Below are 24,722 nucleotides of genomic sequence, written 5' to 3'. Positions count from 1 at the left end.
AATGTCTCACCACAATATCATCAGGCTATACTTTAATTTTCACCACAGTATCGTCAGGCTATACTTTAATTTTCACCACAGTGTCGTCAGGCTATACTTTAATGTTTTACCACAGTATCATCAGGCTATACTTTAATTTTCACCACAGTGTCGTCAGGCTATACTTTAATGTCTCACCACAGTATCGTCAGGCTATACTTTAATGTCACACCACAGTATCGTCAGGCTATACTTTAATTTTCACCACTGTATCGTCAGGCTATACTTTATTGTTTCACCACAGTATCGTCAGGCTATACTTTAATTTTCACCACAGTGTCGTCAGGCTATACTTTAATGTTTCACCACAGTATCATGAGGCTATACTTTAATGTCTCACCACAGTGTCGTCAGGCTATACTTTAATGTTTCACCACAGTATCATGAGGCTATACTTTAATGTCTCACCATAGTACCGTCAGGCTATTCTTTAATGTTTTACCACAGTATCGTCAGGCTATACTTTAATTTTCACCACTGTATCGTCAGGCTATACTTTATTGTTTCACCACAGTATCGTCAGGCTATACTTTAATGTCTCACCACAGTATCGTCAGGGCTATACTTTAATTTTCACCACAGTGTCGTCAGGCTATACTTTAATTTTCACCACAGTGTCGTCAGGCTATACTTTAATTTTCACCACAGTATCGTCAGGCTATACTTTAATGTCTCACCACAGTATCGTCAGGCTATGCTTTAATGTTTTACCACAGTATCATCAGGGCTATACTTTAATGTCTCACCACAGTATCGTCAGGCTATACTTTTAATGTCTCACCACAGTATCGTCAGGCTATATCTTTAATGTCTCACCACAGTATCGTCAGGCTATACTTTATTGTTTCACCACAGTATCGTCAGGCTATACCTTAATGTCTCACCACAGTATCGTGAGGGCTATACCTTAATGTCTCACCACAGTATCGTGAGGCTATACTTTAATGTCTCACCACAATATCATCAGGCTATAACTTTAATTTTCACCACAGTGTCGTCAGGCTATACTTTAATTTTTCACCACAGTGTCGTCAGGCTATACTTTAATGTTTTACCACAGTATCATCAGGCTATACTTTAATTTTCACCACAGTGTCGTCAGGCTATACTTTAATGTCTCACCAGTATCGTCAGGCTATATTTTAATGTCACACCACAGTATCGTCAGGCTATACTTTAATGTCTCACCACAGTATCGTCAGGCTATACTTTAATGTTTTACCACAGTATCGTCACGCTATACTTTAATGTTTCGCCACAGTATCTTGAGGCTATACTTTAATTTTCACCACAGTATCGTCAGGCTATACTTTAATGTATCACCACAGTATCTTGAGGCTATACTTTAATTTTCACCACAGTATCGTCAGGCTATACTTTAATGTATCACCACAGTATCGTCAGGCTATACTTTAATGTTTTACCACAGTATCATCAGGTTATACTTTTAATGTTTTACCACAGTATCATCAGGCTATACTTTAATTTTCACCACAGTGTCGTCAGGCTATACTTTAATGTCACACCACAGTATCGTCAGGCTATACTTTAATGTCTCACCACAGTATCGTCAGGCTATACTTTAATGTCTCACCACAGTATCGTCAGGCTATACTTTGTGTTTTACCACAGTATCGTCAGGCTATACTTTAATGTTTCGCCACAGTATCTTGAGGCTATACTTTAATTTTCACCACAGTATCGTCAGGCTATACTTTAATGTATCACCACAGTATCGTCAGGCTATACTTTAATGTTTTACCACAGTATCATCAGGTTATACTTTAATGTCTCACCACAGTATCGTCAGGCTATACTTTAATGTTTTACCACAGTATCGTCAGGCTATACTTTAATGTCTCACTACAGTATCGTCAGGCTATACTTTAATATTTCACCACAGTATCATCAGGCTATACTTTAATGTTTCACCACAGTATCATCAGGCTATACTTTAATGTTTTACCACAGTATCGTCAGGCTATACTTTAATGTCTCACCACAGTATCGTCAGGCTATATACTTTAATGTCTCACCACAGTATCGTCAGGCTATACTTTAATGTCTCACCACAGTATCGTCAGGCTATACTTTAATGTCTCACCACAGTATCGTCAGGCTATACTTTAATGTTTTACCACAGTATCATCAGGTTATACTTTAATGTCTCACCACAGTATCGTCAGGCTATACTTTAATGTTTTACCACAGTATCGTCAGGCTATACTTTAATGTCTCACCACAGTATCGTCCAGCTATACTTCTTTAATATTTCACCACAGTATCATCAGGCTATACTTTAATGTTTCACCACAGTATCGTCAGGCTATACTTTAATTTTCACCACAGTATCGTCAGGCTATACTTTAAGGTTTTACCACAGTATCGTCAGGCTATACTTTAATTTTCACCACAGTATCGTCAGGCTATACTTTAATGTCTCACCACAGTATCGTCAGGCTATACTTTAATGTCTCACCACAGTATCGTCAGGCTATACTTTAATGTCTCACCACAGTATCGTCAGGCTATACTTTAATGTTTTACCACAGTATCGTCAGGCTATACTTTAATGTCTCACCACAGTATCATGAGGCTATACTTTAATGTCTCACCACAGTATCATGAGGCTATACTTTAATGTTTTACCACAGTATCGTCAGGCTATACTTTAATGTCTCACCACAGTATCGTCAGGCTATACTTTAATGTCTCACCACAGTATCGTCAGGCTATACTTTAATGTCTCACCACAGTATCGTCAGGCTATACTCTTTAATATCTCACCACAGTATCGTCAGGCTATACTTTTTATGTTTTACCACAGTATCGTCAGGCTATACTTTTATGTTTTACCACAGTATCGTCAGGCTATACTTTAATGTTTCACCCACAGTATCGTCAGGCTATACTTTATGTTTTACCACAGTATCTGTCAGGCTATACTTTAATGTGTTACCACAGTATCGTCAGGCTATACCTTTAGGTTTTACCACAGTATCGTCAGGCTATACTTTAATGTTTTACCACAGTATCATCAGGCTAACACTAAACGGATTATTTATATTTCTCTGATTTTGTTGTTTAGTTATTTTCAATAACTTGTACATGTTTATCTTACTTACATATATTTATCTCACCCCTCGTTTTCGTAATGTTACCCATATAAATAGGCGACCAATATTTGCAGAAAGCGGTTATGCAACCTGAAAAGTCCTGTCTCTGTCAACACACTTGTTTCATCAATCTGCAAGGGTCATGTTTTAGCCGACCCTACCTGTGGGTGGGGATAACCTAGATACTCAGCACGAGAGGGCGACCTTTCGCGAGTCCAGTACCGGTCTCGTTTCTCACGGACCGACGAATTGTTGTGTACACAGCACTCCCCACCTCCTTCTGCTATCCCTAACATTTAAATTGTCGTTGTTACGTAGTCACGACTAAAGCAGGTCATCCACTCGTGGGAAGAAAACAAGGTAGAGGGATGACAAACCACCAAGATCTCTCACACGGTCGGATTAATAGCTTTGATTCCTCTGCTTAGGGTTACACGCAAGGCCGAAATGGTTGATACAGAAATAGCCGGTAGTAACGTTCAACCTGTTCGTGTCGGTAATCGGTGTAATTTAGAATCATTCTTCTTGCGGTAAACTGGCTTACGTATAATGACGAAAATTTTGTAGAGATTTTCCAGGTGAACGTGATTTTAAACAAGTAGTTGATCCTGCGGTTTTGTGGTATATCATAAAGGAAACTGTTTAGTCGTTTTATTCTTTATTAAGATGGGTTGAACAAATTTAGATTAATGTTTAGACTTTTAGACCTGTGGATCAATGTTGCTTATCTTAGTTTCCTATGTGTTTTGCTACATGTTAGATGAATGTGCTAGGCTTAGTTCCTATGGGTTTGCCACCTGTTAGATGAATGTGCTAGGCTTGGTTTCCCATCTGTTTGCTACCTGTTAGATTAATGTGTTAGGTTTAGTTATCGATGTGCGCTGCACCCGTATGATTATTGTGTTAGGTTTTAGTCATCGATGTGCTTGCTACCCGTATGATTAATGTGCTAGGCTTAGTTCCCTATGTGTTTGTTACCTGTTAGATTAATGTGTTAGGTTTAGTTATCGATGTGTTTGCTACCCGTATGATTAATGTGCTAGGCTTAGTTCCTATGTGTGTTTGCTACCTGTATAATTAATGTATTAGGGTCAATTCTCTAAGTGCTTCCTACCTTTGAGATTAAAATGTTAAGTTGTTAGTTTTCGAAGTGCTTGTTACCTGCGTAATTAACATGTTAGGCTTAGTTCTCGACGTACTTGTTCCCTGTGTGATATCAATTATTAGATGTCTCCGATAGATTCATTGTTACTTCTACTCTCATATCTCTTGTTGTTCTCCGTGTAGAAACTTATACCATGTTAAAAAAAAGCCCGGATGTAGCTTCCTCTCTTAAGAATTGTAGTGATCTGATAATGTATGAACATCAAAACTCCTGAGGGCCGTTGTCTTTCTCATAAATTGCAAGCTCTACCTGAAGAATTTTAAAAATTCATTTGATCCGTTCATAAATTAGTGTTATGTTGTGAAGTCCGGGTTCCTAGGTGAGTAGACATCAGTCCAGTATTGTATATCTTCACAGTTGTTGTAACCGCTTCATATCTAAGTCAGCTGCGATCTAAATCATAAACCGGCTTCCCTTAATGCAATTAAGTCTCCTAGTGTTCAGCCACCATAGAGTTGTATTTTAACAGATACAATTCTGCCTCGGCCACTAACCGCAACGCCCCCCAGTGAGAAAGAATGCTGCGAGTCTTCCTTAGCCACTAGGCCAAGCAGTGTCACAGCTTAAATTTTGAACAGTATTATATAAAACCTGTAGTTTTACTAGTTTGTTAGTTACGTATATGCTAATTAATTTGACTTTTCTTAATAAAGTGTCAAACACTCACGAAATTAAAAAAAAAAATCGTTTAATTTTAGAGGTGAAAGCGTGTCACGACTGGGTTATTTTAATCACATTAAAATAGCCTAATTGAAATTTATTTTATGTTACCTCTTAGCCCTACTTGCCATCTGGTTGTAAAAATCACCTGGTTTATAAGACAATGTACTCCACCTTGACGTCACCAGAACTTCATGGTTTTCTAATATCTGTAGGTTTTCTACAGCTGCTTCATTATTCAAGTTGAATTTCTCCAGAGTTTGGTGTTTTATGTTCCGTAAAGTAGCACATGGAAACTAAATAATGGAAGCTTATAAACGTAGTTCATACCAGTACAGACAAGATCAGTGACAAAAGTTTTAAACTAAACCGTTGTTTTCCCGCGCGACTTGTTTTGTTTTTTAACACCAGGTTCTCTTTGTGCTATTTAGTCATTTTGTACGTACTATATTATGCATTATAATATTTTAGTTGATTTCAAGTGTGTCTTACTTTCTCTGCCACCGATATCAGGATATCAGAACCTCGAGTTTTTAAAAGCTTAAATGTGTGGCCTTTAAAACAGTATTACTCAATTACCGATTATGTTGGACTTTTATTTTTAATGTACGTTATTCTAATAGATGCGCTGAATTAAATGTCTTATATGTATTTCCTGAATTAAACTTATTATTGTTTCACCACAGATAAAAACAGAAAGGTTTTATACTTTAATGTATCACCACATATCGTCAGGCTATACTTTAATGTTTTACCACAGTATCGTCAGGCTATACTTTAATTTTCACCACAGTATGTCACTCTTCTGTAGTTATACCTACTTTAATGTTTTACCACAGTATCATCATCAGGCTATACTTTAATTGTTTCACCACAGTATCAGTCAGGTTTATATTTTCACCACAGTATCATGAGGCTATACTTTAATGTTTTACCACAGTATCATGAGGCTATTCTTTAATGTTTTACCACAGTATCGTCAGGCTATACTTTAATTTTCACCACAGTATCGTCAGGCTATACTTTAATGTTTTACCACAGTATCGTCAGGCTATACTTTTAATGTTTCACCACAGTATCATGAGGCTATACTTTAATTTTCACCACAGTATCGTCAGGCTATTCTTTAATGTTTTCACCACAGTATCGTTGGGCTATACTTTAATGTTTCACCACAGTATCGTCAGGCTATACTTTAATGTCTCACCACAGTATCGTCAGGCTATACTTTAATGTTTCACCACAGGTATCGTCAGGCTATACTTTAATGTCTCACCACAGTATCGTCAGGCTATACTTTAATTTTCACCACAGTATCGTCAGGCTATACTTTAATGTTTCACCACAGTATCGTCAGGCTATACTTTAATGTCTCACCACAGTATCGCCAGGCTATACTTTAATGTCTCACCACAGTATCGTCAGGCTATACTTTAATTTCCACAGTATCATCAGGCTATACTTTAATTTTCACCACAGATCGTCAGGCTATACTTTAATGTCTCACCACAGTATCGTCAGGCTATACTTTAATTTCACCACAGTATCGTCAGGCTATACTTTAATGTCTCACCACAGTATCGTCAGGCTATACTTTAATGTTTTTACCACACAGTATCGTCAGGCTATACTTTAATGTTTTACCACAGTATCGTCAGGCTATACTTTAATGTTTCACCACAGTATCGTCAGGCTATACTTTAATGTTTTACCACAGTATCGTCAGGCTATACTAATGTTTCACCACGGTGTCGTCGGTATACTTTCAATGTATTTCACCACTGTTGCATGAGGCTATACTTTAAATGTCTCACACAGTATCACGTGCGACTATATACTTTTATGTTTACCACACGGTATCGTCAGGCTATACTTTAATGTTTCTACAGTATCATGGGGCTATACTTTAATGTCACTACCCTGGCACTACGTCAGGCGTCAGGCTATACTTTAATGTCTCACCACAGTATCGTCGGGCTATACTTTTGTTTTTCACCACCATCGTCAGGCTAATTTAATTACCACACTGTACTTTTTAATGTTTCACCACAGTATCGTCACGGTGCTATTCTTTGTGTTTTCACCACAGTATCGTCAGGCTATACTTTAATGTTTCACCACAGTATCGTCAGGCTATACTTTAATGTTTTCACCACAGTATCGTCAGGCTATACTTTTAATTTGTCTTCTCACCACAGTATCGTCAGGCTATACTTTAAATGTTTCACCACAGTATCGTCAGGGCTATACTTTCACGGTATCTCAGGCACAATGTTTCGTCCCGAGGGCTATGCTTTAATGTTTTCACCACGGTATCGTCCCGCTACAGTTTAATGTCTCACCACGGTATCGTCGGGCTATACTTTAATGTTTCACCCACACAGTATCGTCGGGCTATACTTTGTGTCTCACCACGCCAGCGGGTACCACATCAGGCTATACTTTAATGTTTCACCACAGTATCGTCAGGCTATACTTTAATGTTTTACCACAGTATCACGATCACGAACACCTACTTTAATGTTTCACCACAGTATCGTCAGGCTATACTTTAATGTTTCACCACAGTATCGTCAGGCTGCTACTTTGTCTCACCACGGTATCGTCAGGCTGCTTGCTTTGTCGCATACTCACCACGGTATCGATCAGGCTATACTTTAATGTTTTACCACAGTATCGTCAGGCTATACTTTTGTGTTTCACCACGGTATCGTCAGGCTATACTTTAATGTTTTCCACCACAGTATCGTCAGGCTATACTTTAATGTGTCACCACAGTATCGTCAGGCTATACTTTAATGTCTCACCACAGTATCGTCGGGGCTATACTTTAATGTTTCACCACAGTATCGTCAGGCTATACTTTAATGTCACACCACAGTATCGTCAGGGCTATGCTTTGTACCTCTGCGGTATCGTCGGGCTACATTTGTTATGCCACGGTGTCGGGCTATACTTTAATGTTTCACCACAGTATCATTCAGGCTGTAGCTTTAATGTCTCACCACAGTATCGTCAGGCTATACTTTAATGTCTCACCACAGTATCGGTCAGGCTATACTTTAATATGTCACAGTATCATATACAATGTTTACGGTATCGTCAGGCTATACTTTAATGTCTCACTACGTATCATCAGGCTATACTTTGTGTTTTCACCACAGTATCGTCAGGCTATACACTTACAATGTCTCACCACAGTATCGTCAGGCTACTGCTCACTATCTTCCCACCACAAGTATCGTCAGGCTATACTTTAATGTTTTCACCACACGGTATCGTCAGGCTATACTTTTGTGTTTTACCACAGTATCGTCAGGCAGATACTTTAATGTTTTACCACAGTATCGTCGGGCTATACTTTAATGTTTCACCACAGTATCGTCAGGCTGCTTCACGTGTCTCTTACAGTTCGTCGTCAAGCTGCTGCTTTTTAATGTCTCACCACACAGTATCGTCAGGCTCATACTTTAATGTCTCACCACAGTATCGTCAGGCTATACTTTAATATCTCACCACAGTATCGATCAGGCTATACTTTAATGTTTTTCACCACAGTATCGTCAGGGCTTTATACCTTTAGGCTCTTTTCACCACAGTATCGTCATGGCTATACTTTAATGTTTTACCACAGTATCGTCAGGCTATACTTTAATCTCACTGATATCGTGGCTATGACATAGCATGTCTCTTTTCCACAGTATCGTCAGGCTATACTTTAATGTTTCACCACAGTAATCGTCAGTATCGCTCATCACTTTAATGTTTCACCACAGTATCGTCAGGCTATACTTTAATGTTTTCAGTATGTCAGGCTATCTTTGTGTCTCACCACAGTATCGTCAGGCTATACTTTTAATATTTCACCACTTTAAGTATCGTCAGGCTATACTTTAATATTTCACCACAGTATCGTCAGGCTATACTTTAATGTCTCACCACAGTATCGTCGGGCTATACTTTAATGTTTTACCACAGTATCGTCAGGGCTATACTTTAATTTTGCCACCACAGTATCGTCAGGCTATACTTTGTGTCTCACCACAGTATCGTCAGGCTATACTTTAATGTTTCACCACAGTATCGTCAGGCTATACTTTAATGTCTCACCACAGTATCGTCAGGCTATACTTTAATTTTCACCCAGTATCATCAGGCTATACTTTTAATGTTTCACCACAGTATCGTCGGGCTATACTTTAATGTTTTACCACAGTATCGTCAGGCTATACTTTAATGTCTCACCACAGTATCGTCAGGCTATACTTTAATATTTCACCACAGTATCGTCAGGCTATACTTTAATGTTTCACCACAGTATCGTCAGGCTATACTTTAATGTTTTACCACAGTATCGTCAGGCTATACTTTAATGTTTCTACCACAGTATCGTCAGGCTATACTTTAATGTTTCACCACAGTATCGTCAGGCTATACTTTAATGTCTCACCACAGTATCGTCAGGCTATACTTTGTCTCACCACAGTATCGTCAGGCTATACTTTAATGTCTTACCACAGTATCGTCAGGCTATACTTTAATGTTTCACCACAGTATCGTCAGGCTATACTTTAATGTTTTACCACAGTATCGTCAGGCTATACTTTTGTCTCACCACAGTATCGTCAGGCTATACTTTAATGTTTCACCACAGTATCGTCAGGCTATAACTTTAATGTTTCACCACAGTATCGTCAGGCTATACTTTAATGTTTTACCACAGTATCGTCAGGCTATACTTTATTGTTTTGCGTTACGTGGTCGGACGCAAGTATTGTGCTTGCTTTATGAACGTCCACAGCAATGTTTTACCACAGTATCGTCAGGCTATACTTTAATGTTTCACCACAGTATCGTCAGGCTATACTTTAATGTTTCACCACCACAGTATCGTCAGGCTATGCTTTAATGTTTCACCACAGTATCGTCAGGCTATACTTTAATGTCTCACCACAGTATCGTCAGGCTATACTTTAATGTTTCACCACAGTATCGTCAGGCTATACTTTAATGTTTAACACCACAGTATCGTCAGGCTATACTTTTGTGTCTCACCCACAGTATCGTCAGGCTATACTTTAATGTTTCACCACAGTATCGTCAGGCTATACTTTAATGTTTCACCACAGTATCGTCAGGCTATACTTTAATGTCTCACCACAGTATCGTCAGGCTATACTTTAATATTTCACCACAGTATCGTCAGGCTATACTTTAATGTTCACCACAGTATCGTCAGGCTATACTTTAATGTTTCACCACAGTATCGTCAGGCTATACTTTAATGTCTCACCACAGTATCGTCAGGCTATACTTTAATGTTTTACCACAGTATCATCAGGCTATACTTTAATGTCTTCACACAGTATCATGTCGGGCAGGCTTTAATATTTCACCACAGTATCATCAGGCTGTACTTTAATGTTTCACCACAGTATCGTCAGGGCTATACTTTAATGTTTCACCACAGTATCGTCAGGCTATACTGTAATGTCTCACCACAGTATCGTCAGGCTATACTTTTATGTATTTCACCACAGTATCGTCAGGCTATACTTTAATGTTTCACCACAGTATCGTCAGGCTATACTTTAATGTTTTACCACAGTATCGTCAGGCTATACTTTTAATGTTTTACCACAGTATATCTATACTTATAATGTTTTACCACAGTATCGTCTACTTTAATGTTTTACCACAGTATCATCAGGGCTATACTTTAATGTTTTACCACAGTATCATCAGGCTAACACTAAACGGTTATTTATATTTCTCTGATTTTTTGTTGTTTAGTTATTTTCAATAACTCGTACATGTTTATCTTACTTACATATATTTATCTCACCCCTCGTTTTCGTAATGTTACCCATATAAATAGGCGACCAATATTTGCAGAAAGCGGTTATGCAATTCTGAAAAAGTCCTGTCTCTGTCAACACAATTGTTTCATCCAATCTGCAAGGGTCATGTTTTTAACCGACCCTACCTGTGGGTGGGGATAACCTAGATACTCAGCACGAGAGGGCGACCTTTCGCGAGTCCAGTACCGGTCTCGTTTCTCACGGACCGACGAATATTTGTGTACACAGCACTCCCCCCCCCTCCTTCTGCTATCCCTAACATTTAAATTGTCGTTGTTACGTAGTCACGACTAAAGCAGGTCATCCACTCGTGGGAAGAAAACAAGGTAGAGGGATGACAAACCACCAAGATCTCTCACACGGTCGGATTAATAGCTTTGATTCCTCTGCTTAGGGTTACACGCAAGGCCGAAATGGTTGATACAGAAATAGCCGGTAGTAACGTTCAACCTGTTCGTGTCGGTAATCGGTGTAATTTAGAATCATTCTTCTTGCGGTAAACTGGCTTACGTATAATGACGAAAATTTTGTAGAGATTTTCCAGGTGAACGTGATTTTAAACAAGTAGTTGATCCTGCGGTTTTGTGGTAATATCATAAAGGAAACTGTTTAGTCGTTTTATTCTTTATTAAGATGGGTTGAACAAATTTAGATTAATGTTTAGACTTTTTTAGACCTGTGGATCAATGTTGCTTATCTTAGTTTCCCTATGTGTTTGCTACCAGTTAGATTAATGTGTCAGGTTTAGTTATCGATGGGTTTGCTTGCTTGCTACCCGTATGATTATTGTGTTAGGTTTAGTTATCGATGTGCTTGCTACCCGTATGATTAATGTGCTAGGCTTAGTTCCCTATGTGTTTGCTACCTGTATAATTAATGTATTAGGTGCTGGCTAGTTCCTATGTGTTTGCTCTTAATGTGCTTTCTCTAAGTGCTACCTTTGAGATTAAAATGTTAAGTTGTTAGTTTTCGAAGTGCTTGTTACCTGCGTAATTAACATGTTAGGCTTAGTTCTCGACGTACTTGTTCCTGTGTGATATCAATTACTAGATGTCTCCGATAGATTCATTGTTACTTCTACTCTCATATCTCTTGTTGTTCTCCGTGTAGAAACTTATACCATGTTAAAAAAAAGCCCGGATGTAGCTTCCTCTCTTAAGAATTGTAGTGATCTGATAATGTATGAACATCAAAACTCCTGAGGGCCGTTGTCTTTCTCATAAATTGCAAGCTCTACCTGAAGAATTTTAAAATTCATTTGATCCGTTCATAAATTAGTGTTATGTTGTGAAGTCCGGGTTCCTAGGTGAGTAGACATCAGTCCAGTATTGTATATCTTCACAGTTGTTGTAACCGCTTCATATCTAAGTCAGCTGCGATCTAAATCATAAACCGGCTTCCCTTAATGCAATTAAGTCTCCTAGTGTTCAGCCACCATAGAGTTGTATTTTAACAGATACAATTCTGCCTCGGCCACTAACCGCAACGCCCCAGTGAGAAAGAATGCTGCGAGTCTTCCTTAGCCACTAGGCCAAGCAGTGTCAGCAGCTTAAATTTTGAACAGTATTATATAAAACCTGTAGTTTTACTAGTTTGTTAGTTACGTATATGCTAATTAATTTGACTTTTCTTAATAAAGTGTCAAACACTCACGAAATTAAAAAAAATCGTTTAATTTTAGAGTGAAAGCGTGTCACGACTGGGTTATTTTAATCACATTAAAATAGCCTAATTGAAATTTGTTTTATGTTACCTCTTAGCCCTACTTGCCATCTGGTTGTAAAAATCACCTGGTTTATAAGACAATGTACTCCACCTTGACGTCACCAGAACTTCATGGTTTTCTAATATCTGTAGGTTTTCTACAGCTGCTTCATTATTCAAGTTGAATCTCTCCAGAGTTTGGTGTTTTATGTTCCGTAAAGTAGCACATGGAAACTAAGTAATAGGTTTGTAAACGTAGTTCATACCAGTACAGACAAGATCAGTGACAAAAAGTTTTAAACTAAACCGTTGTTTTCCCGCGCGACTTGTTTTGTTTTTTAACACCAGGTTCTCTTTGTGCTATTTAGTCATTTTGTACGTACTATATTATGCATTATAATATTTTAGTTGATTTCAAGTGTGTCTTACTTTCTCTGCCACCGAATATCGAGGATATCAGAACCTCGAGTTTTATTAGCTTAAATGTGTGGCCTTTAAAACAGTATTACTCAATTACCGATTTGTTGGACTTTTATTTTAATGAACGTTATTCTAATAGATGCGCTGAATTAAAAAAATTATATATGTATTTCCTGAATTAAACTTATTATTGTTCTTTACAGATAAAAACAGAAATTAATTTAAATAATTAATCCTTCAAATTTATCCCCGAAAAAAAAAATATGTCTCAGGAAACTAAATCTACATCAAATTTTTTCAGAGTAGAAAACACCGCAAGACGTAGAAAATATAATGAAAACAAACAAGTATTCAAAATAAGTAAAAACACACGTCTATAATTAATGTAAATATTTTTTGTCACAGACGTGTGTTTTTACTTACTTTGAGCACTTTTTAATTATTCTTTAAGTCAAGTTTGTGCCTAACCGAACAATATGAAAATGTCAGAAGAGCTTCTGTCACGGGTAGCATTCAATTAGAGGGAAATGGGGAACCTGGTTAGAAGGAGCAACACGCCCTCTGAAAAAAAAAAGTCTGTATACTGTTGTTCAAAAAAATACACAATCATCGAACGTCATAAATATGAACCTAAATTAATGGATGCACAGCAGTGGACTGAAACAGTTATTTTGTGGTAGACGTTTTATCTGTGTGAATTATTTTGGCGTCATAAAAACCTAAGTTGCGATCTGTTTAAGAAAATGATATTTTTAAATTCATGTTTTAATTTCAGTACTTTTTTTACAATTTCTCCAAAGAAATGTACACATTTTTTAACTCAGGGCATGAAACTGTATTAAAATAACGTTTATTGAAATAAAAATTTGACAGTTGATCAACCGAAAAGTGCCTAACGTTAAAAAAAAGCCTAAAATTAGGGTTACTGTTAATGTAAACCGGGAATTTTTTCTTCTCGCATCTCTCTTAATTTTTCCATTTCGGTTTCAAAATCTGAAGCGTGTAAAATTAGGCCTATTGGTTTCAGTGCATCAAAAATAATAATCTAAAATTTTAGCTACCTACTGCTTTGTAAGCACGAATGTTCTGAAGAGTATACCATGTTTAGTACACTTGCGTCAGAAATAGGTCCAGTATTAGAGTTTGAACTATACGGAGTACAACGTGACGTTTTAAAGTAGTTGTAGGCTGAACTAGATGTTCTCGTAATGATCTATATACACAAACTACTTAAAACACTCAATAGTAGCAGGTTCTAACTTAACTTGAAAATCCTTCCACTTGCTTTACAGGTGAGAAGCCCTATACTTGTACCTGGGAAGGTTGCACGTGGAAATTTGCGAGGTCAGACAGAGTTGACCCGTCACTACCGCAAACATACGGGTCAAAAACCATTTAAGTGCCAGCTATGTCAAAGGTCATTTTCCCGCTCCGATCATCTCTCTCTTCACATGAAAAGACACTAGACACGTGTTTTATCGGTGAGTAGATGTGGAAATCTGTTATCTATATTATATTAATCACCAGTCGTCCAATAGATAACCCTGTAGAACTAATGTCGCTTTTAATGCCTCGAGATAAGCCTAATTTGAAAACTTACTTTCTACATCAAACTATTATTTTAGTGTTTTTCAGTACCAGGATCACGTGACAGACGTAGTTATTTATTATTAGTGTAGAGTGTTCGATCCTTGTTGGTCATCTGTTAATAAGTGCTTCCTATATTCTTACAGACCACTGAAAATTAACTACATTACGAAAGTGGCTCATTCCGGTGTTTCGTAGAATTTGTTTTCAACTGTTTCACTCACGACGACCATGACGTCAGCTGTTTATGACATGCTAGCACCCTCTGCCAGATTTTTACCTGCCAACCTGGGCCCTGCGTTGGATTGCATGTCTCAGAGACATTTGTAAAATAGTTTTTGTGAAGAAAAAATATTTAAAAGAATTCAGCCAGAATTGACCTTTTGAAGAAGGATTACGGAGCTTTAGATACTTGTACTGGCCAGTCTACGCTGCCGTCTTTTAGCGCCCACTGTCGGGCTTCCCAGTTTTCGTCCATGAGAAGTGATTCAAAGCTCCGCTCGAGCTATTTAAGGCCAGTTGATACCCTCTCTGTAGGGTAAGGTGCTTCACTCACCTGCTTGATGGTGATAAGTCAAAAGTTCACCGTCAGATGGATTCATCTTGCAAATAAAAAAATATATATAGAAAATTTATATAGATATACATAATAAAGGTTGCTCAGTGTCTTTGTGTATGAATGGAACTGTAAAGTTACTAATGTATTGACGTTGACTTGTGTTTAAAATAACGACTTTATAATTAAGGCTTTGTTCATACCAGTCAAATTACTTATTTTCAGTAATGATTTCAAACTGGGCTTAAATTTATTGTTAATTAGGGCGTGAGAAGCAAAATTTTATTCCATTAAAGATACTTTCAAATTTGGTAATGAAAAATTTCTATGTAATAACCAACGCATTTTCTTTGCCTTATCGTGAATATGTTTTTTTGTATTGTTAATTTTGCATTTCCTTTTTATATTTCACTATTAATAACGTAAAAAATGGCCACTGGCAGAAACTATAATTGTTTTAAAAAATATATATATTCCAACGACAAGTGCTGCCATCTAGTGGTATACATTTCCAACATATAATTTATATGATATAATGACGTTTATAATTAAATTTTTATTTACGTAAAGACAGTGGTTCTTATTACACAGAACTGTATTCTTATATGCGCTAATGAAAATGTTATAGGTTTGGGTTTCGTTACAATGTTTTCACATTATAGATTCTGTGATATCAAATCTTAACGCTCGACATCTGTGGTGATAGAAGTCGTGAGACTGTCTATTTTTTATATATATTCAGTAATTTAGAAGTATAAATATATATGACGTCACTATGGTAAAATAATACCAAAAGTAAATTTTCGTAGCTTCGAATGTAAAGTTGACGAATTCAGCACATGCGTGCCGATCGAAAGTACGTAGACAGTCACTTGCATGTGCAGTCGAAACCTAAAATGTAGGTTACAGTATTTATATGAATCAATATTCCTACTCTCTCAACAAGAGTGCCGCTCAATTTGCACCTTTACTATGTTGCCTTGCTCATCAGGGTTTCAGCCTTGAATGTTTTATAAAATAGGATTCTTTATTACATTAGAGTGCTTACCAGTGTTCAAGCTATAGACTCAGAAACATGGTTCTTTACGAATGAGATATTTGCAAAGCCCGACTCTAGTTCAAAATTTAAGTAACAAATCTAACAACTAAAGCAATAACTTTGACATCTCTCGAGTGGATTAGGTTGTCTCAAAGTAAAGTTATCCATTAAAATAACGTTAGCGGCTTTCCTATATCAAAATTAACACCAGACGACGAAGTAAACAAAGAAATGAAACTGTTGGTTACAAACCTTCGGATTCAATTCTCTTGTTTAAAGATAAGACCTAACGAAGTGACAGAAAAGTTACATTTGTGTCTAATAATTATTACCACGTTTCATTTCATTACGTTTCTTTCCCTACAGCTCCGCGAAATGACTGAGCTGTCTTATATTCGATATATTTCACCTGATGCTCTGTTTTTACGTTATTTCTATCAGTGTCTTGACAGATATAATTTTAAATAGCAGTACAGTGGAACCTCTCTAAGCGGCCACCCCTCATATTCGGTCACCTTGAAAGCGGTCATCCAATCACAGTCCTTTTTTGTGTTTACATAATCCTTAATTATGTACAGTGGAACCCTCTAAAGCAGCCACTTTCTAGACTGAGACAAACTGGCCTGACTAGAGGGGTTCCACTGTACTAACGGGACAGAGGTTAATACATGTTTAATCGCGACTGATATTAAATACAATTTTAATTAATACAGTATTAGATATTTCAAATCCTGCCCACAACTAAATGACTTCTCACTTTTGTATGTCGTGAGATTTTCACGTATTAAATAACTTCTTGTTACCAACAACTTTTATACTCTGAACCATTTTTCGGATTATTTGTACAGACATAAATTATTAGAAAGAAACAGTGAGAACTGGTAGTGTTGAAATGAGATAATACAACAAAGCACAAAAAAAGATAAGAAATCGTGTTTTTGACGACTCTCGTATCGCTCAGTTCGTATGCTTTTATTTACCACACAAGTACACGGTCGAATAACAGTGTCAAATTGCCATATTCTAGATTGTTAAATATTTCTACGTAGAACGTAGATCACTATAATAAAACTTTACCCATAGGTCTAGATAGAACATGGATTAACAGAGTATAGTTTTATCCCTATGTCTAGATAGAACATGGATTATCAGAGAGATCAGACAGTGTTCAACCAGATTTAGCTAACATCTACACACAATATGGATTGTCAGGGTCGCCTGTAACATGTAAAATCTGTATAAACTTACTGGTGCTCCAACAACAAATATTTGTCCATTTACGTACATTCCCAGCAGAATGAATTTTGCTGACGTCTCTCCTGGTGGAGATATGTTTTTAAGTTATAGAGAAACATGCTATATATATTTGTACCACACTGTACAAGAGATGTGTTAAAATAAAATTGTCTCCTTATACGATGTGTCTGAAACGTTCCTTTAATATGAAAATAATTTTAACACCAACTGGAAACTTCAAAACAACAAAACTGTCACTGGTTACTTCACTGACGAAACTGGAAACTTAAAATAACAAGAAACTGTCACTGGTTACTTCACTGACGGAACTGGAAACTTAAAAAACAACAAAACTGTCACTGGTTACTTCACTGACGGAACTGGAAACTTAAAATAACAAGAAACTGTCACTGGTTACTTCACTCACGGAACTGGAAACTTAAAACAACAACAAAAAACTGTCACTGGTTACTTCACTGACGGAACTGGAAACAAAAAATAACAAAACTGTCACTGGTTACTTCACTGACGGAACTGGAAACTTTAAAACAACAAAAAACTGTCACTGGTTACTTCACTGACGGAACTGGAACTGGAAACTTAAAACAACAAAAACTGTCACTGGTTAAAATGGAAACTTAACAAAAACTGTCACTGGTTACTTCACTGACGGAACTGGAAACTTAAAAACAACAAAAACTGTCACTGGTTACTTCACTGACGGAACTGGAAACTTAAAAACAACAAAAAACTGTCACTGGTTACTTCACTGACGGAACTGGAAACTTAAAAACAACAAAAACTGTCACTGGTTACTTCACTGACGGAACTGGAAACTTAAAAACAACAAAAACTGTCACTGGTTACTTCACTGACGGAACTGGAAACTTAAAACAACAAAAACTGTCACTGGTTACTTAAAAACAACAACAAAAACTGTCACTGGTTACTTCACTGACGGAAAGGTGAGATTAAAGTTACTCTATTGTTATTTATGACGTCATCTCTTCTATTCGTAGCTAGTAATAATATAAAACTAATGGTTTGATGTGTGTTGTTTTTTGTGGGTTTTTTTCAAATAACTTTGACCTATCTGGGGTGTCTAGCTCGAAGAATCGAACTCTGGTTTGTTAGCGTTCAAGTATGTAGACTTACCGCTATCCTACCGGGGGAACAAAAACACAACAAATCCTAACTTGTGTATTGATTTAGGAAGATCTCTTATGGATGTAATAAGATATCTTACTGATTTAGGAAGATCTCTTATCGATATAGGAAATTCTCATCGATTTAGGAAGGTCTCTTTGCTCAGACTTCAACATACTCTTTTTCCTGATTTATACCTAATTTATTCGATTATTTCTCCAAACAAAATAGATTACTTCATATGGCTTTGTTTTAAAAGCAGCGTAGGTAATTAGAGGGGTTACCTATCTTTGTTAATAGGTTTATCCTTCTTAAGAACAGTTTAAAACAAGGGAGAATGAATACTTGTCATCTGAGCTTTGATTTATACCAAGTTCATCACAATTTACAAGAGAAATATATTCTAACACTTTTTACACATTTTTTGCAAATATTTGTTCCACACAGACTATACTTGTCGTAACATGAACCTTAAGGTACTATAACAACCGGCCCCGACATGACCAGGTGGTTAGGGTGCTCGACTCGTAATCTCAAGATCAGGATTCGAATCCCCGTCACACCAAACATGCTCACCTTTTCAGCCGTGAGGGCGTTATAATCTGACAATCAATCCCATTATTCGTTGGTAAAGGGTAGCCCATGAATTGGTAGTGAGTAGCAATGACTAGTCCTCTACTCTTATATAGCTAAATTAGTCAGAGCTAGCGCAGATAACCCTCGTGTAGCTATGTGTGAAATTCAAAACAAACAAACACTACTGATAATCTCAACTGCTCCTATAAGCACGTGCAGAGCGCGGCCCTGTTTCACAGCTCTGGATTTGTAAATAAGGTTTTTGTTCCCGATTCGAAACCAAAAAAATATTCCCACACTTGAACATGAGGGTGTGTTATAAAAATGACAGTCAATCTATTAGCATGAGTGGCGGGTGTTAGGATGTTGCTGATTGGCTGCCTTCCCTCAGATCAGTAATTAAGAATTAGGTACGGTGGCAGATAGTCTTATATGTTAGCTTTGACATAAAATACAAATACCAACACATGTCGAGACTGGAACATCACCCATTTCCAAAGTATACACAAGGCGCGTTTAATATTTTAACTCCCAACATGCTTAACGATTCAAAGATAACTGGATTCCATTATTTTGTCCGTAAGCTGTTTACGAGAATGTCTTGAGAAACGAACGAATTGATATGTTAGTGTAGGCTTACTCAACAGCATATGTGAGAACATTCTTTACACAGACTCCAGGTGTCGCTTCCATGTGACACCAGGAAATTTCTCCACGTCTTGTTATCTCTCACCTCTAGGGTTGCTAAGATATCCAGTCGGACATTATCGTGGAACAGAACTCCAGCTATAATGCGGCCAAAATTCCTTAGAAAGAAAAGAACAAAGTATATTTTAAAAAAAAACGTTTTGTTGTCTACCTTTTACTCCTAACCAGAAACTAAATAGAAAGGAATATATGATATCCGTCGTCTCTTACTCATCCTTATAGCTATAAGTAAAACAATTATCCTATCGTAACTCGTGAAGATAGAAGATATGATATCCATCGTATAACGCATCCTTACAACTCTAAGAAAGTAAAGATTTATCCAGTCAGAAACTTACAGGAATATATTATATTCGTTGTTATACTCCTACTACGGCTACAAGAAAGTTGAAAAATATTTCAAAATACTGATTCTTAAAAACATCGGCCATACAAAAGTAACACAATTGTTGGCGGGAGGTTTGTTGAATATGTCTTCCATCTAGTCTCCAAGTTGAAAATTAAAGACGGGCAGCACAGATATCATGTCAGGCTTATTATGTTTTCAACACTACATTCTCTAGATTGAGCGAAATACGCCGTCAGCAACAGGTATGGCAAATATTAAGTAGCTAGAATATTATTATTACACAATCTTCTGACAGTTGAAAATCTCTAAAGGACTAGATAAAAAATGTAGCGTTAAAATATAATAAGCCTAACATAACGAGATAAGTTTAATTACTTACAATCATTATTTGACAAATTCTAAAAGACATTCAAACCATTACACAGTTATCCCTTGTGCAAATAACAGGAAACAAATAAATAAGACATTTTAAGAATGATTATATTTGATTTTAGACATTGTAAACGTAGTTGATGGAGAAGAAAACAAAATCCACGAAAAATGTCTGAAGCTATTAACCGGGAAGTAGTGAAGCGTCCTCTACTTTGCAGGTTACTCACACTTTGTAGGAAGATTACATGGTTTAAACAAAAGTAGTGTTAAGACTCGCTGAAAATATAATTATACAGGTAAACCGTGAACGACTTTATAGGTTATTTGGTTTTTATTTTCTTATTTAATTTGTTGGTTTTGGTTGTTGCGTGATACATTATTCCTGAGTAACGTTTGTATAATCGTTTTTAATCACGTGCTATATTGTGCTGATGCCAAACTACAGTTTGAAAGAAAACTGAAATAAGAAAACTAAATTAGAATCTAGTTTAGTATTATAGACAAAAAACTTGTTTTAAACCTAATTTCCCCTAGAAATCGCTAAACTGCTAATATAAGAGACAAATGATTAACAATAACAACTTGCGTAATAGCCTAACTTCTAAACTCATTCTCTGTCTACCTTCTCGGGAAGTTCAGTGGTTAGTACAAATACTTATAATGTTAAAAATCGAGTTTTTATACCCGCGGTGGGTACAGCATAGGTAAGCCATTGTTTAGCTTTTAAATGTTTTCTGTACATTTAAACCAGCAACTAGGACTGGAGATGTCATGAGTAAATCGCTCGCTTCTCGTTGCCACAGAAACGAACTCCATACATTAGGGTTAAGAACATGATATAAGAGTAATGGTTCAGCCATTTAAGAGCAGCTCGAAAGTTGATGGTAGGTACTGTTGACCAGTTGTCGTCCATCTAGTTCTATGTGCAGATAGCCCTTGTGGGAAAATTCTAAAGCAAACAGACAGCATAAACTATAGTGAGTCGATTATTTATTCCAGGTCCCCTTGTGGCTCAACGGTAATACTGGAGGTTTCTCACACTTGAAACCGTTAAACCAGATTCGTTACTCTTGATGGAACAGCACACATTGTGCATTGTGGACTTGGTGCTTCAAAAACAAACAAATGTTTATTTCAAAATTTTCTGCCCTCTTTTGTTTTTTCGTATTTTTATTTGACATTTTCTATATCCCCTGGTGGCTCAGTGGTAAACTTGAATACTTCTAACGCTCAGATTTGTGGATGATACATATGAAACACAGATAGCCAGCCAACAGTGCAGCTTTTCGCTTAGTGATAAACAAAGATTTGATCCCGAGACTTAATTTTTATTAATCGAAAATAAAAACAACCTCAGTTCATTTTATGGTAATATATGAGTAAATGGATAGAACGATGTATTTTTAGCCACTGTTTACTATCACGGTTAGCACGTGGCACTTTTAAAATAATAATTTCGAGATGAGTTAAATTCCTAAATGATATGTGTGAAAATAGACTTTAAAACATAATAACTTTATTAAATTATGTGTGAAAATAGACTTTAAAACATAATAACTTTAATAAATTATGTGTGAAAATAGACTTTAAAACATAACTTTATTAAATTATGTGTGAAAATAGACTTTAAAACATAATAACTTTATTAAATTATGTGTGAAAACATACTTTAAAACATAATAACATTATAAAATTATGTGAAAATAGAGTTTAAAACATAATAACTTTATTAAATTATGTGTGAAAATAGATAAAACAAAAAACTTCATGAAATTATGCGTGAAAATAGACTTTAAAACATAATATCTTTATTAAATTATGTGTGAAAATAGACTTTAAAACATAATAACTTTAAATTATTATATTAACCGATAAACATAACTCCAGTTTTGTTTTAAAATGGGCAAAATTAGGTTTTAATAAACGATTTTAATTAAATAATAACAGTTTCCGAGAGCTCCTATAAATCAGTAAAAGAAACTTATACAATATTAATATCACGTTATACACATTATTGTAAAATACAGTAATAAAATTATAGTTACTGACGTGGTTTAGAATTAATATATTACGTCTAAATATTTTTTTTTTCGTTATACACCTAACGTTGTTGCCAAGTGTAAAATTTCGTATTAATTCCTTTTAAACTGCAAATAAGTTCAAACTTGTTTAAGAATATATAAAAATGTTTGGAGTAAAAGCGATTTACGTTTTAACACCAATTATATATTAAATAATTGTCAAATTAGCAAACTACGATATTCAGCATGTCTTGAATCTTTATTGTTTGATCAATTTATTGTATCTTTTAAAAATATTATTTCAATTAAGAAACTTCACAGTTTATAACTAGCGTTAAGCAAACTATGGGAATCGTTACTGTAACAGCCAGTAGTATTTTAAAAGAAGATCTCTGTACAGAGTGAAAACTATACTAGAAGCTAAGTTAAATACTGCCTGTCATTAATACGTATGTAACACGCATCTGTGTAATACATACTTGAAAGTCAATGTGCTTTGAAAGATTCGAATAATTGTAATTTACGTTTTTAATCGTTCAAACTGGTAGTTTGTGAGATAGCAATCTTTGCTTTATTTTTATTTCTACTTTTTATTTATCGTTTATGTATATTTCTTTCTACGGTTCGTGTCAGTTATATCTTTATTTGACCAAAACACAGTGAATATTAAATATTTATAAATAAATTAATATTAAAAAACTAAGACGTATTTTCCCTAACGGTGGTTCATGTAAACTAAGTGTTAAGTAGTGCCAGGTATTCTTGCGGTCTAGCGAGACTGAAAAATACTTTAAGTTTACAGTTTGGTTTGATTTGAATTGTTTACAAAACTACACAACGGTTATCTGCGCTAGCCGTCCCTAATTTAGCAGTGTAAGAATAGAGGGAAGGCAAATAGTCATGACCACCCATCGCCAACTCTTGGGCTACTCTTTTACCAGCCAATAGTGGGATTGGCCGTAACATTATAACGCCCCCCACGACTGAAAGGGCAAGCATGTTTGGTGTTAAGTTTAAGACCCGGAGAGATTGAAAACGAAAGAGATGTTAGGCGAGACGTAAGTTATTATGTTTGTTAAAAGATGTCGCCACTGCAGATTTTCTTTTAACCGTTTATTTGTGAATTATACTATTTATTTAAAGAAGTGTTAAATATTGTTATTGTGAACAAACCTACCAATTACTGAATTAGGTTGTTTTTCTGTTGTTGTTTTGCAGATTTATTGTTCATAAGTTAATGTTATTTATATCAATATTTTATTATTTCGATACCATTTTTGTTTTGTATTGATGTTTACATTTGCAGAATGAATATTTTATTTTCCTAAATTACAAAGTACTCTCCCAACAAGTGTTCATTAGTGTTTAATATTTCTTGAAACAGTGAACCCTAACACAAATAATAACATCGTTATTTGAAACGTAAGACCTAATACTACACAGGTTGAAACATTTCTCAGTTGTCCAAGAAATATTGGCGATAAAAAACCAAAATAAAACGAAGGGTTTAAATACCTTGTTTTCAGTTTTAGTGCTAAACGTTTAAAAGTCTAAAACATTAAAATGAAAATCCAACTCAGGTGTATTAATAATTGGTAGTCCGTAAGTTTAACATAAAATATTTAAACAATGTTTTATTGTGCGCGTCTCTCTTTAATTGTTTTAGCAAAATATAATTATTTCTTTGGTTTAGAGATGTATTTGGTTTAAAATTGTGAAATATTTTGAGCGGTTTAGATCTTGAAAAAGAAGAATTTTAAAATACTTTAAAGTTGTTATCGTAACATCATATCGTTCTTTCAAGTTATATCACGCTTTCAAAATTTCTAAAAATAAAACTGGGATAACATATATTGCAATTTAATTTTGATTTTGAAATAAGTTTCCCTTTAACCGCATCTGCTGCATGCTTGAAGAGTACATTTTCATCCGTTTTAAAAGAAGTTATTAAAAGATTCAAACAAAATCATCAGCTCCATTTCGATTGACTTTTATTGCCATCTAGTGAGCGGTATAAAAATGACGATTTATAATAATAATTAAGTGATTTATTTCTGGCAAACTGTACTAGATATTATGAGAGAACATTAACATGTGGTTGTTAATTCTAAATATCAGAGCTTACCCTATAACTAAGTTAAAAATAAAGTTATACATTACATGTTGC

The 24,722-nt window shown here is 35.8% G+C and overlaps 2 pseudogenes across 2 annotated transcripts in view; both read left to right on the top strand.

The window, feature by feature from the left end:
- The window catches only part of LOC143247849 (Krueppel-like factor 1), a 36,823-nt pseudogene extending 21,350 nt beyond the window's left edge, over positions 1-15,473 (top strand). The window contains exons 3-4 of the transcript XR_013026726.1: positions 14,258-14,446; positions 14,699-15,473. The product of XR_013026726.1 is annotated as a Krueppel-like factor 1 (transcript). The remainder of the gene's footprint in view (positions 1-14,257; positions 14,447-14,698) is intronic.
- LOC143247852 (sodium- and chloride-dependent glycine transporter 1-like) overlaps positions 1-24,722 on the top strand; it is a 156,344-nt pseudogene that overhangs the window by 42,097 nt on the left and 89,525 nt on the right. The window lies entirely within an intron of this gene.

The sequence above is a fragment of the Tachypleus tridentatus genome, chromosome 3 (genome assembly GCF_004210375.1).
Source record: "Tachypleus tridentatus isolate NWPU-2018 chromosome 3, ASM421037v1, whole genome shotgun sequence".
Classification (NCBI taxonomy): domain Eukaryota; kingdom Metazoa; phylum Arthropoda; class Merostomata; order Xiphosura; family Limulidae; genus Tachypleus; species Tachypleus tridentatus.
Note: the sequence above shows the minus strand (reverse complement) of the source record. Positions and strands in the feature narration are given on the sequence as shown.